The 11,591-nt window shown below is 28.9% G+C and overlaps 1 long non-coding RNA gene across 1 annotated transcript; it reads left to right on the plus strand.

The window, feature by feature from the left end:
• Window positions 1–5,630: 5,630 nt before the first annotated feature.
• LOC111621473 lies at window positions 5,631–10,040 on the plus strand. The gene is made up of 4 exons (XR_002756085.1): window positions 5,631–6,209; window positions 8,842–8,895; window positions 9,661–9,687; window positions 9,769–10,040. It is a non-coding gene; the product is annotated as an uncharacterized LOC111621473 (long non-coding RNA).
• Window positions 10,041–11,591: the final 1,551 nt, after the last annotated feature.

An 11,591-nucleotide genomic window follows, 5' to 3' on the forward strand; every position in this document is an offset into this window, starting at 1 on the left:
TTGTGCAATTATTTTCATATTTTAACATATTTTGGATTAATTAAAATTAATATTTTATTATACCCACATCATATATCTTATTACAAATTTCTATATTACATGTAAAAAAAAAATGATAAGATTGCTATTGTATATTTGAATATAAATTCATACATGCATATTCCCAATGGAAGCACTGTATTGTCGAATACAGGATAGCTTCCATGGCAAAAATATTTGAATCATGTAAAGCAGCCAGATTTGCATATAAAGTGCATTTGTGCATGCACTTTATAGAGCACCAACCTCATGCGATTTAGCTCATGGATGCTGCACACCAAAATATCATATAATGCTTCCAATGATTCTATCTAGGGCCAACAGCTTCTCTGTCATCAAATGTCACTGCATGCCACTGCAATGGACAGAATTTGAAGATTGCAACATTTCTATATATTATATATAACATTTTTGTTTCATCAAAAATGTTATACTGTATATAATATTTTGTATTCTGTTCTGAAATAAATTGGTATATTATACAGTATAAATTCTGTATATTATTTTCCATGCTTAATAAATATAAAGCTATCTTTTCCTCCACATAAAATCTAATATAACTGATGCACATTAATCTGCATAAGTGGACTACTGTACAGTACATCAGTTTTGTACTAAATGCTGAACAAATTGTAGTAATATACAGGGTGGTTGTAATTAAACAGATGGTGTTTAAAGCTTTTTGTAAAAAGAACTAATGGACCAAATGCAACAAAATATGGGATGCTTACTTTCCTGACCATAGAATTTTGATTTTGCAAATAAAAAATAAAAAGTTTATTTTCAAAATTTTCAAATAAGGAAAAATTTAGTGCTAATGTTGCTGCAATTTGCAAATTACATAAGTTGTGTAACAATTTTATGTAATTTGCAAATTGCGAATAAAGGTATTGCAAAACTTTTTTGATGTGGATTAGTTACAAATCATAGTACTTACATTACGTGATCACACATTACTCATTAAACTTTACTATCAAAGAAACAGCAATATCAATTCTGCACACAAGGAATTCTAACATTTAAAGTTCTAGCAAAAAGGTCCTCTGACTGTTATTAATCTCAGAAAAAATTATTCAAGGGAGCTTTCTTTAATGGGAATGAATAGAATACATACACAAATCAGCTTTTGTAATTTCCTAGTTTCAATGTAAACTTTCAATTGAAACCAGGAAAGGGTTGTAAACTGGTGAAAATGGTTGAAGTTGCAACCACATAGTGGAACAGCAAATGGAAAATTCTCAAGGCAGCTGTATTGTGTGTGTGATATTATAGCAATTTGACATGTTCTGCCCATACAGTGCAGAAAATTTTGCAGTGAATATTACATTTTAGCACTATAGGATATCTGTCATGAATTGCTTTCTGGTGAATATGCTCGACAGAAATCATATGCCATGTCATTCATAGCTTAGATGATGATGACAATTTTTGGCAAATTTTATGGATTAATGAAGTCCATTTTTACTTGAATGATATGGCGAACACTCACAATTACTGTGACCAGTCTAGAGAAAACCCATATGTTAAAGCAAAGGAATTTGTTGATAAACCAAAAAAATCACAGTGTTGTGTAGGTTCAATGCATCTTTCATCATTGGGCCATATTTTTTTGAAAAAACATTGCATCTGGACCAATGATATATTCTGTCAATGCCACTGGAGACATATGTATAGAGACATGCTCAAAACTGTCATTCCTGCACTTCAGCAATAAAATTGTTTGGATACCACAATCACCTCATTATATTGGAATCAAAGTGCAAAGGTTATTGCATAAGCATTTCATGAATGAGTGGTTAGCTAGTTGATAAATTCAATAGTACTACAGTTACTAGACTGACTCCTTGTGATTTTTGGTTATGGAGTTAATTTTTTTACTCTTTCTGCTCTGTGGGCACTAAGAGGGTCTTTTTTTCCAGGTCCATTGTGAGTACAGCCAAGTCCACAATGGGATAACCAGATGGTGATGGATAGCACCTTATATATCTGGTTTCATTCCCTGAGAAGTTCCTGGGTTTTTCAACCTGCTTAGATTTAATCCCATTCCTTCAGAGCAGTAAGCTAGCACTTTAATCACCTCAGTCATCTAGCCAGCTATACAGATATTTGAAGTATCTTCTTTATTAGGGTAATGTTCCTAACAAATTTTGCTGTCTGAGACAACTGCATCCAAGTCAATTATGTTCTTTTGTTGAGTGCCTTGTTCATCAAATCCATGCTTTAGAACAGGGAGATGGAAGCATTGCAGTAGAACCATTAGTCTGTGGTTTGATTAAGCTATTTTCTTTTTCTTTCTTTTCTTCTCTCTGGACTCTCGCCTCCCAAAATGGGTGGTTACTTCCAGACTTTTGTACATCTAGCTTTTCTAGTATTGGTTGGCCTCAGGTTGTACTTCCAAAAGGAAAGGGATCATGGGACATTATCTTAGAGGAACGGGTCATATTTGGTATGCTCATGACATAGAAAGAAGGAAAGATAGGAACATGGGAAGGCTGATGAAGGAAGACTAAGAATTCATCCCCATCGTGAACAAACCCAATGAATTTTTTGTCAAAAAAAATATTACTTTGGTTGATAGATCCCCAAGTTTCATATGAGAGTATTAGTTTTGCCTAAAAGAAAAAAATTGGATTTTTTTTTACTCTGATCACCCACCAGTGAAGCCAATGGATGAGAGACTAGATATAGCATGGACTAAGTAAGAAAAGCTTGGAATATGATCCTTTTTAGAAAAAGAAAGTAGAAGTACTACCAACCACTCTTTCCTCAATTTATCTTAACTTTCTTGACATTTTTTTTCTAATTCAGCTATCTAAACCTTTGGGTCCTAATAGATTTAAGTTTAAGTATAGACAATAGAAATATATTTAAGTTTTCATTTATTTTTTTTGCACAGTTTGAACAGTTTTATGTTTTTTGCTGTAAGTTGTGCCATTTTATTTTTGTTGCATCATATGAAGAAATTTCTATTTATGTCCAAATAGGTATTTTGTATGTTATTAGTGAAAGATAACGTAAATATAAATCTAAAGAAAAATTTTATCTGTTGGTGAATTTTCAAATTTTTTCTGGCTTACAAGTCTGATTTATTGGTTATTTGAATATTTCCATGTGTGCAATTTGACAGCGTATGTAAAATTCAGTGGGGAAAACAAATTATTATGAAATGGGTAGGTTGAAATGTTAAATGATGTGGGTCATTAGTAGTGCTATACTGATAACTACTATATCAAATTGAAACAAATATGTTTACAAATATAGATATTGTAAACATATCAGCACAGCACTAATTGCAAGAATTGCAACAATTCCTACTCCAGAATTTTTAGTACTAGAGCAGGGGTCCCCAAGCTTTTTTCACTCCTTAAAGGATTTCTTGACCTTTTATCAACTACTCTCGTTTTTTTCTAATAAAATGAATAAACACTGCACAAATAAACCAATATCCAGCAAGAAGAAATTACAATAAAGCAAACATTTCTAACCATGTTTAAGAGGCATTGTCAGGTTAACTGACCTTCACAATTCAAACACAACTGTTAAAACAAACAGTTCAAACTGAAAATCTACCAGGAAAAGGTAATTGCCATCCATGTGTTTTAGTTGAATTAAAACGGTCAATAATGATAATAATGATAAATAAATCTGGTGTGTTAGTATTAATAAACACACTATTTCCACAGAAAGATCTACTTAGTGTGCAAATTTGCAACATCTTGAGCTGTCATATGCACAATTCATTGGATTAATAATTTTTAATTAATGAACCATTTTCAATTGACCTTCAGTTAATTGGAAATGGTTAAATCAAAAATAACAATAATAATCTCTCATAATTATTTTTGAATCTATTATTTATGTTATAACATTTTTTGGAACATTTTGTATAAATAAAATGAAAGTAAAGAATAAACTTATTTTACAAAGTTAATATGGATATTCTTAAATTGAGTAATTAACAATTCAAAATTAACAACCAGCATTTTGGCATTTGCAGGTCTTCATGAACATAGTATCCATATTTAGCAAAAAAGTATCATAATTTAACTTTCTGTTGAATTTTCTACATGTTAGTACTTTCATTGTAGCATGTTCTATTGTTTTATGTATTGTATTTTGATTTTAAACAAAATATATAGTAGTTTTAATAGTTTCTCTTTAGTTTTAAAAGTATGGTTTTAAAAAAGATTTAATTTACTGCCAAAATAAGTAAGTAAAAAGTATTTAAAAATTACATCTTTAACATCTTTAAGCTCTTTCTGGTTTAGCAATTTCCAAGTTTGTCAGAATATTTAGCTAATTGATAACTATGTACAGTACACACACACATATTTATATTTGTAATGTATATATACAGTAGAGCGTTGTTTATCTGAATCAATTGGGGACTGGGGTTGTTCGGATAACTTATTTTTCGGATAACCGATTATGTACGAAAAATCCCGTGTTGAAATTTTTCTCCATTGTGTGTCGCTTCGCGTTGAATTTTCGTCGACGTTAAGCCTAATGTAAACTTTTTAAAATAATAATTGCAGCTATTGTATCGTTAAAAATTATATCTTTATTTTTTACAAACAAAATAAATATATTGAAAAATATAAAAACAAAAAAAAATTATACTTTAGAAGTTAATCTAGTATCAAAAGCGTTCGATTCGGCATGACACACAGTCCTCAGAAAAACACCACACAAAAGTGCCAACGCTGCCAGCTAAAACACACACATCAACAAAAAAAAATATTGGAGTAGCCCGAGATATAGCCAAAGATTGCAGCGCCACAGCACTAGAGAAAATTTAAATTTGCCGACTGGAATTCTTTCGGATAACCGACTTTTGGATAAACGACACTCTACTGTACATACATATGTATATTTGTAATGTTTACTTAATATTCAAATGTAATGTTTTTTTTCCTCTTGAAAGCATATATATAAATTATAAACTATGATAATCTTCATAGATATAAAGCAGTTTATATGTCTGTACTGTGAAGACATTTCAAAAGAAGATTCAAAGTTGTGATGGATAAATTATTTCTTAAAAATTAATTCAAACAAATGAAGAATGATTCCATTTAATACTTTATATTTTCAATAAAAATGCGTATATAATATATATATATATATTATTTTAGTTAAATAGTTTATCTATAAGTTCTTTTGTTTAGAATACATTAAAGTTTTCCTATATTTTAATTAGTTAAAAATGTCTGTGAATAATGAAGTTTCTCTATTATATCCACTGCAAAAATTTTAGCTTTCATAATCAAATTTATAATTCAAATATTACAATTTGACAAAGAGATTACCAGATGACAAATATAAAATGACTGCTTAATCAAAATGTATCTTAAAATTTACATACAGTATTTATTAAATATTGCATTTGTAATAAAGTGAATAGATCTAAATTTATTGCATTGTTTCTAGGGTCCAGTTGGAATGAAAGGTGATGTTGGAAAATCTGGTATTGATGGGAAACCAGGATTAATGGTAAACTAATGATTCAAATAAAAAATTGTAATTCAATTTTAAAAATATATTATCTTTTAATTTATGAAAATCTATTTATAAAATTAATATATACTTATTCTGTAATAATTAGATTAAAATAAGTTGGCTTAATTTTTGAATTAATATAAAATTATATTATGCATTTAACTTAATTTATATCTAAAAAAAAAAAAACAAAACAAAAATGACAACATATCTTGTGAAGGTGTTATTGCCTAACTTTAATTTCTTATGAAGCATGTTTGTTAATAAAGTGCATGAATTATATAAGCATGTTTGTATTTATTTAAAATTTATATTTATTTTACAGAATGAAATGAAAAATTTTTTCACAAAATTTTATTTTTATATATATTATTTTATATCTTGTCACAGAAATCACCCTTTCAAGAATAGCATGATTGGTGCTGGTTATTGGAATGAAATGCCACAACAAAAATCCATACACACACCCAAAACTTTTCTTTATCCATTATCTAACATTTTACTTTTCTATCTGTCACATTTCACATAGTTTTCTTGCTTTCACTAACTAACTGCAATTAAGCTTCTGCTATATTAGTTTTAAAGATAATATTTTGAAAATTCTAGTACAGCAAGCTGTTTTATTTTTGTTATTTTAAATGTAGGGTCCCCCAGGATTGGATGGTATGAAGGTGAGAGCCAACTGCTAATTTATTCCATTATTTTGCAATTTTTTTCCAGATGCTTTAATTGCATGGATTTTTTATGATTTTTGCAAAAAAAAGTGCAATTCAATAAAATCTGAAGGTAGTAATGAAAAATAAAAATATTAAAGAAAGTCTTAATGTACAGGATATTTTTTTAAAGCATTTCAACCTTATATACAAATGAACAAGCAAATAAAGGTATATTAACCATTAAAAAAAAATCAGTGTGTGCTTATCAAATAAGCTTATTAGTGATTATTTATTTTATACTTATTATTATTATTTCTTGTTGTCTCATCACTATTATGTAATTCAAAATATGAAATAAAAAGAACAAAATCAAATAAAAAGCTATTTAACTAATAGCAGATTAAAGATTAGTTATAAGATTTGCATTATAAACAATTGCAGTTTATTTTAAATTAATCAAAGACAAATTACTAGAGTGTTTATGGGCTGTAACCATGGGCATAGCCAGGAAGGGGCATGGGTGGGCATGCCCCCCCAGTTAACCTGGTGCCCTCCTCAGAAAATCACAGCCGAAAAAGTGTTGAGCCGATTTGCAAAAAGAAATAAAAAGTTGAAGCTAATTTAATTGGGTGTAGTGTACCACGGCCTGCAATTAATCTCTGAAAATTGGACTGGACTTCAAATAATTGGTTGAATGGATTTGCGATAATTCTCCACAACCTGACAATATGAAGTTATAGGAAAGTTGAGAAATTCTGATCCGAAAAAAAAAAAAAAAAAGGTCAACAGTTTTTTGTGCCTAATGTGAAAAGTGTACCTGTAATCTCTATGTACAGTTTAGTCTCTATGGAGTGACACCACAATAGATTCTCGCATCACCTGAAAATCTTGCTAGGGCCACCTCTGGTTCAGGCAGTGGAAAAAGTTTTATTTCCAATTTGGCCTGGAGGAAAAAACCGTTGGCCACCTCTGGTTATATCTAGATTAAAGACGGTGAACTATATTAAAGAATGGTAAAAAAAATAATTGATTGGTTAATTTTTTTTTAAGGATTTGCTAGAGTTTGATATTAATGTTACAAGAATGTGTGATTAAAGGAAGTTTCATATTTTATGTGTGTTAAGTTATTGTCAATTCTTATGGAAATTTCATTTTGATGAACAATAATTTGAAATAATTCAATTTTGTGTCAGGTTCGTCTCTACTAGGCCCCCATAACAAAACTCTGGCTACGCCTATGGCTGTAACCATAAATAATCTAGTAATTAAATCTTTAGTTAATTCAATATTGGACAAAGGTTTATGATTATTAATAAGTCATATAAAATAAAACATATTTGTTAGATATTTGATTACTTCTTGTTCTCTTTAAGATTGTCAAAAGTAAGCATGAAATTAATTTGGAGAACTTATCACACAGGAACTCTTAGAGATGATTGATCAGACAGACTTTGTTAACTAAAAGAACTGATATGCATTTTGGGCTTATTTGCCTCTTATCAATCCTGTCTTTTATAGATCTGATAAATTAGAATTATAGAGCACACTATGAATTACAACAGTTTGATTTAGTGTAATTTTTATTTACATAATACAAGTTTAAAATTATAATTACCTGGAGAAATATATACTGTAAGTGACAACTGGATTAAATCAATTTTTTATATTTTTTAGAATTCAATTTTTCATATAAAAATTAAATTCTGAAAAATGTGTTTAGTTATGATGAGATTATTCATTAGAAATGTTGCATTGGTTGCATTTTGTTTGTAAATTCCTAATGATAGATATGTTTATTCACAAACTTAAGAAATTCTATTATTTATTAGTAGCAGGGCTACTTCAGCTGAAACATGCTAATGTGCTATATCAGCAAGTAGCAAAAAAGTATCTGTGGCTGGTATACAGTATCAGCAGTAGCTCAGTAAGAAAAACTGTGTTTATGCAATACACCTGATGACTGGCATGATGAAAACAAATGAAACAAACTGAACCACTCTGTTGGACACAATGAATGTCCTATGCCAATTGGAGCTAATTTAAAAAGCAAATGGGATGGAAAAACCCCCATTCATTGAAGGTGATCTTTCAATGAATGGACAATGCTGTCTGGTAATTGTCTGTCTACACTATATTTTTATCAAGAAATGAGATACAGAAAAGTACTAATGATGTTTTGAAAGGAAAAGGTAAAAACATGGTTGATAAAAGGATGCCATTTAGCAACTGACACTAAATCCAAAACAAGAAATAGAAAAGAATGTACAGACTGAGATATACAAAAAACTTGAAAACTACTATAAATGCTACATTATAAATGTGTGTATTTACAAATAAAAAGTAAATAATTAGTAATATTAAACACTGTTTTGTAATTATTATTACATTTTTCTTAAAACAGAACTTTATTTTAGTGATCATATGTGTACCAGCAATGATTTTTTACAAAAAGAGCAATGATTTGTAGTATATTAACCTTTACAATAATTAATTTACTAATTTTCGAATTAAATCTTCAAATTCTGTAGGGAATTATGATTTGCTTGTTCACTTATAAATTGTAAGGTTTATGTTTTTAAAATAAATGTCTTGTATGCAATTAAAAATAATAAAAGATGTTATCAAAATATATTATTCATTTTTAAAGGGAGAAAGAGGAGAGCCTGGTAGTAAAGGGGAGAAAGGGGAACCAGGATTACCAGTAAGTGTTATAAAGTTCAGATATTACTGGTATAAATGCATATTGATGAGATAATGTTAGCACTTTCATGACTAGCAATATATGCCTACCTGATACATTTTGTTGTATGTCAATAGTTTCTTGTTACAAGAACATATATGTATTTCAATTTTCCTTGCTTATTTTAAATTGAATTTTTATATTGACAGTTAATATGCTTAATTAATAGTATGAAACCAGTATTATCTATTTACTTATAATTGATAGAGCAATAATTATTCTTAATATAGATATATTTTTTCCAAAATGTAGAAGAATATCTCCCACATATTCTTTATGCCTATCTGTCTCTGTTTTATTGTGAAATATTTTAGCATATGCTACACACAAGTATGTATAAATCATTGTTTCTTAATAAGAAATAAGGTTAAATTTTATATTATATTGATATCTTTATCCTATAGTTCACATTTATAAAAATTGTTTTTACTTCAATAATATTTATTTAAATTGAAAGTATGTTATAATAAAATGCTGTAATTTGGTCAAAACAATTAAGAACTATGGATGCTGTGTTGAGCATTAAAAATTTCATTCAAATTGCACTAAAAACTAATATAGTAGTCAAATTTTAAGAAAATAACTAAAAGATCTATTTTAATCTTTACAGTTTATGCAATGTTAAAGTTAGTTAAAGATGAAAGTGTTAACAACAGATTTATGTTAAAAATTATACCCTTAACATATGAAATTAAAAATATTTAAAATGATTAATTTTTCTATTAGGGAACTGATGGTATTCCAGGCTTACAGGTAATTAATGTCACCTTCTTCTTATTGAAATTATATACATGAGTATTTTACCTGTAATATAAATTAATAATTTATTTATAGGGTTCTAAGGGAGACAAGGGTGATCTTGGTCCACCTGTGAGTTAAAATAACTTTCTTATTTGTTTCAGTTTATTTGGTACCAGCACTTTTCTTTGTATTTCTTCATGCACAGAGTGTGGTTTTTTTAATCTCATTCAAGATTTTAGTTTGCACATAAGATGTTTAAATTGTTCATTATTATTTAAGAGCCACAGATTTAAATGAAGGTTCTTTAACAATAAAAATGTAAAATTTATTTATTTATTTATTTAAAGAAAAAAAAAACTAGTAATGTCTAAGAGATNTTTGCATATAAAGTGCATTTGTGCATGCACTTTATAGAGCACCAACCTCATGCGATTTAGCTCATGGATGCTGCACACCAAAATATCATATAATGCTTCCAATGATTCTATCTAGGGCCAACAGCTTCTCTGTCATCAAATGTCACTGCATGCCACTGCAATGGACAGAATTTGAAGATTGCAACATTTCTATATATTATATATAACATTTTTGTTTCATCAAAAATGTTATACTGTATATATTTTGTATTCTGTTCTGAAATAAATTGGTATATTATACAGTATAAATTCTGTATATTATTTTCCATGCTTAATAAATATAAAGCTATCTTTTCCTCCACATAAAATCTAATATAACTGATGCACATTAATCTGCATAAGTGGACTACTGTACAGTACATCAGTTTTGTACTAAATGCTGAACAAATTGTAGTAATATACAGGGTGGTTGTAATTAAACAGATGGTGTTTAAAGCTTTTTGTAAAAAGAACTAATGGACCAAATGCAACAAAATTTGGGATGCTTACTTTCCTGACCATAGAATTTTGATTTTGCAAATAAAAAATAAAAAGTTTATTTTCAAAATTTTCAAATAAGGAAAAATTTAGTGCTAATGTTGCTGCAATTTGCAAATTACATAAGTTGTGTAACAATTTTATGTAATTTGCAAATTGCGAATAAAGGTATTGCAAAACTTTTTTGATGTGGATTAGTTACAAATCATAGTACTTACATTACGTGATCACACATTACTCATTAAACTTTACTATCAAAGAAACAGCAATATCAATTCTGCACACAAGGAATTCTAACATTTAAAGTTCTAGCAAAAAGGTCCTCTGACTGTTATTAATCTCAGAAAAAATTATTCAAGGGAGCTTTCTTTAATGGGAATGAATAGAATACATACACAAATCAGCTTTTGTAATTTCCTAGTTTCAATGTAAACTTTCAATTGAAACCAGGAAAGGGTTGTAAACTGGTGAAAATGGTTGAAGTTGCAACCACATAGTGGAACAGCAAATGGAAAATTCTCAAGGCAGCTGTATTGTGTGTGTGATATTATAGCAATTTGACATGTTCTGCCCATACAGTGCAGAAAATTTTGCAGTGAATATTACATTTTAGCACTATAGGATATCTGTCATGAATTGCTTTCTGGTGAATATGCTCGACAGAAATCATATGCCATGTCATTCATAGCTTAGATGATGATGACAATTTTTGGCAAATTTTATGGATTAATGAAGTCCATTTTTACTTGAATGATATGGCGAACACTCACAATTACTGTGACCAGTCTAGAGAAAACCCATATGTTAAAGCAAAGGAATTTGTTGATAAACCAAAAAAATCACAGTGTTGTGTAGGTTCAATGCATCTTTCATCATTGGGCCATATTTTTTTGAAAAAACATTGCATCTGGACCAATGATATATTCTGTCAATGCCACTGGAGACATATGTATAGAGACATGCTCAAAACTGTCATTCCTGCACTTCAGCAATAAAATTGTTTGGATACCACAATCACCTCAT

This window comes from Centruroides sculpturatus, unplaced genomic scaffold, assembly GCF_000671375.1.
Source record: "Centruroides sculpturatus isolate CEXI.00-Female unplaced genomic scaffold, Cexi_2.0 scaffold249, whole genome shotgun sequence".
NCBI classification, from domain to species: domain Eukaryota; kingdom Metazoa; phylum Arthropoda; class Arachnida; order Scorpiones; family Buthidae; genus Centruroides; species Centruroides sculpturatus.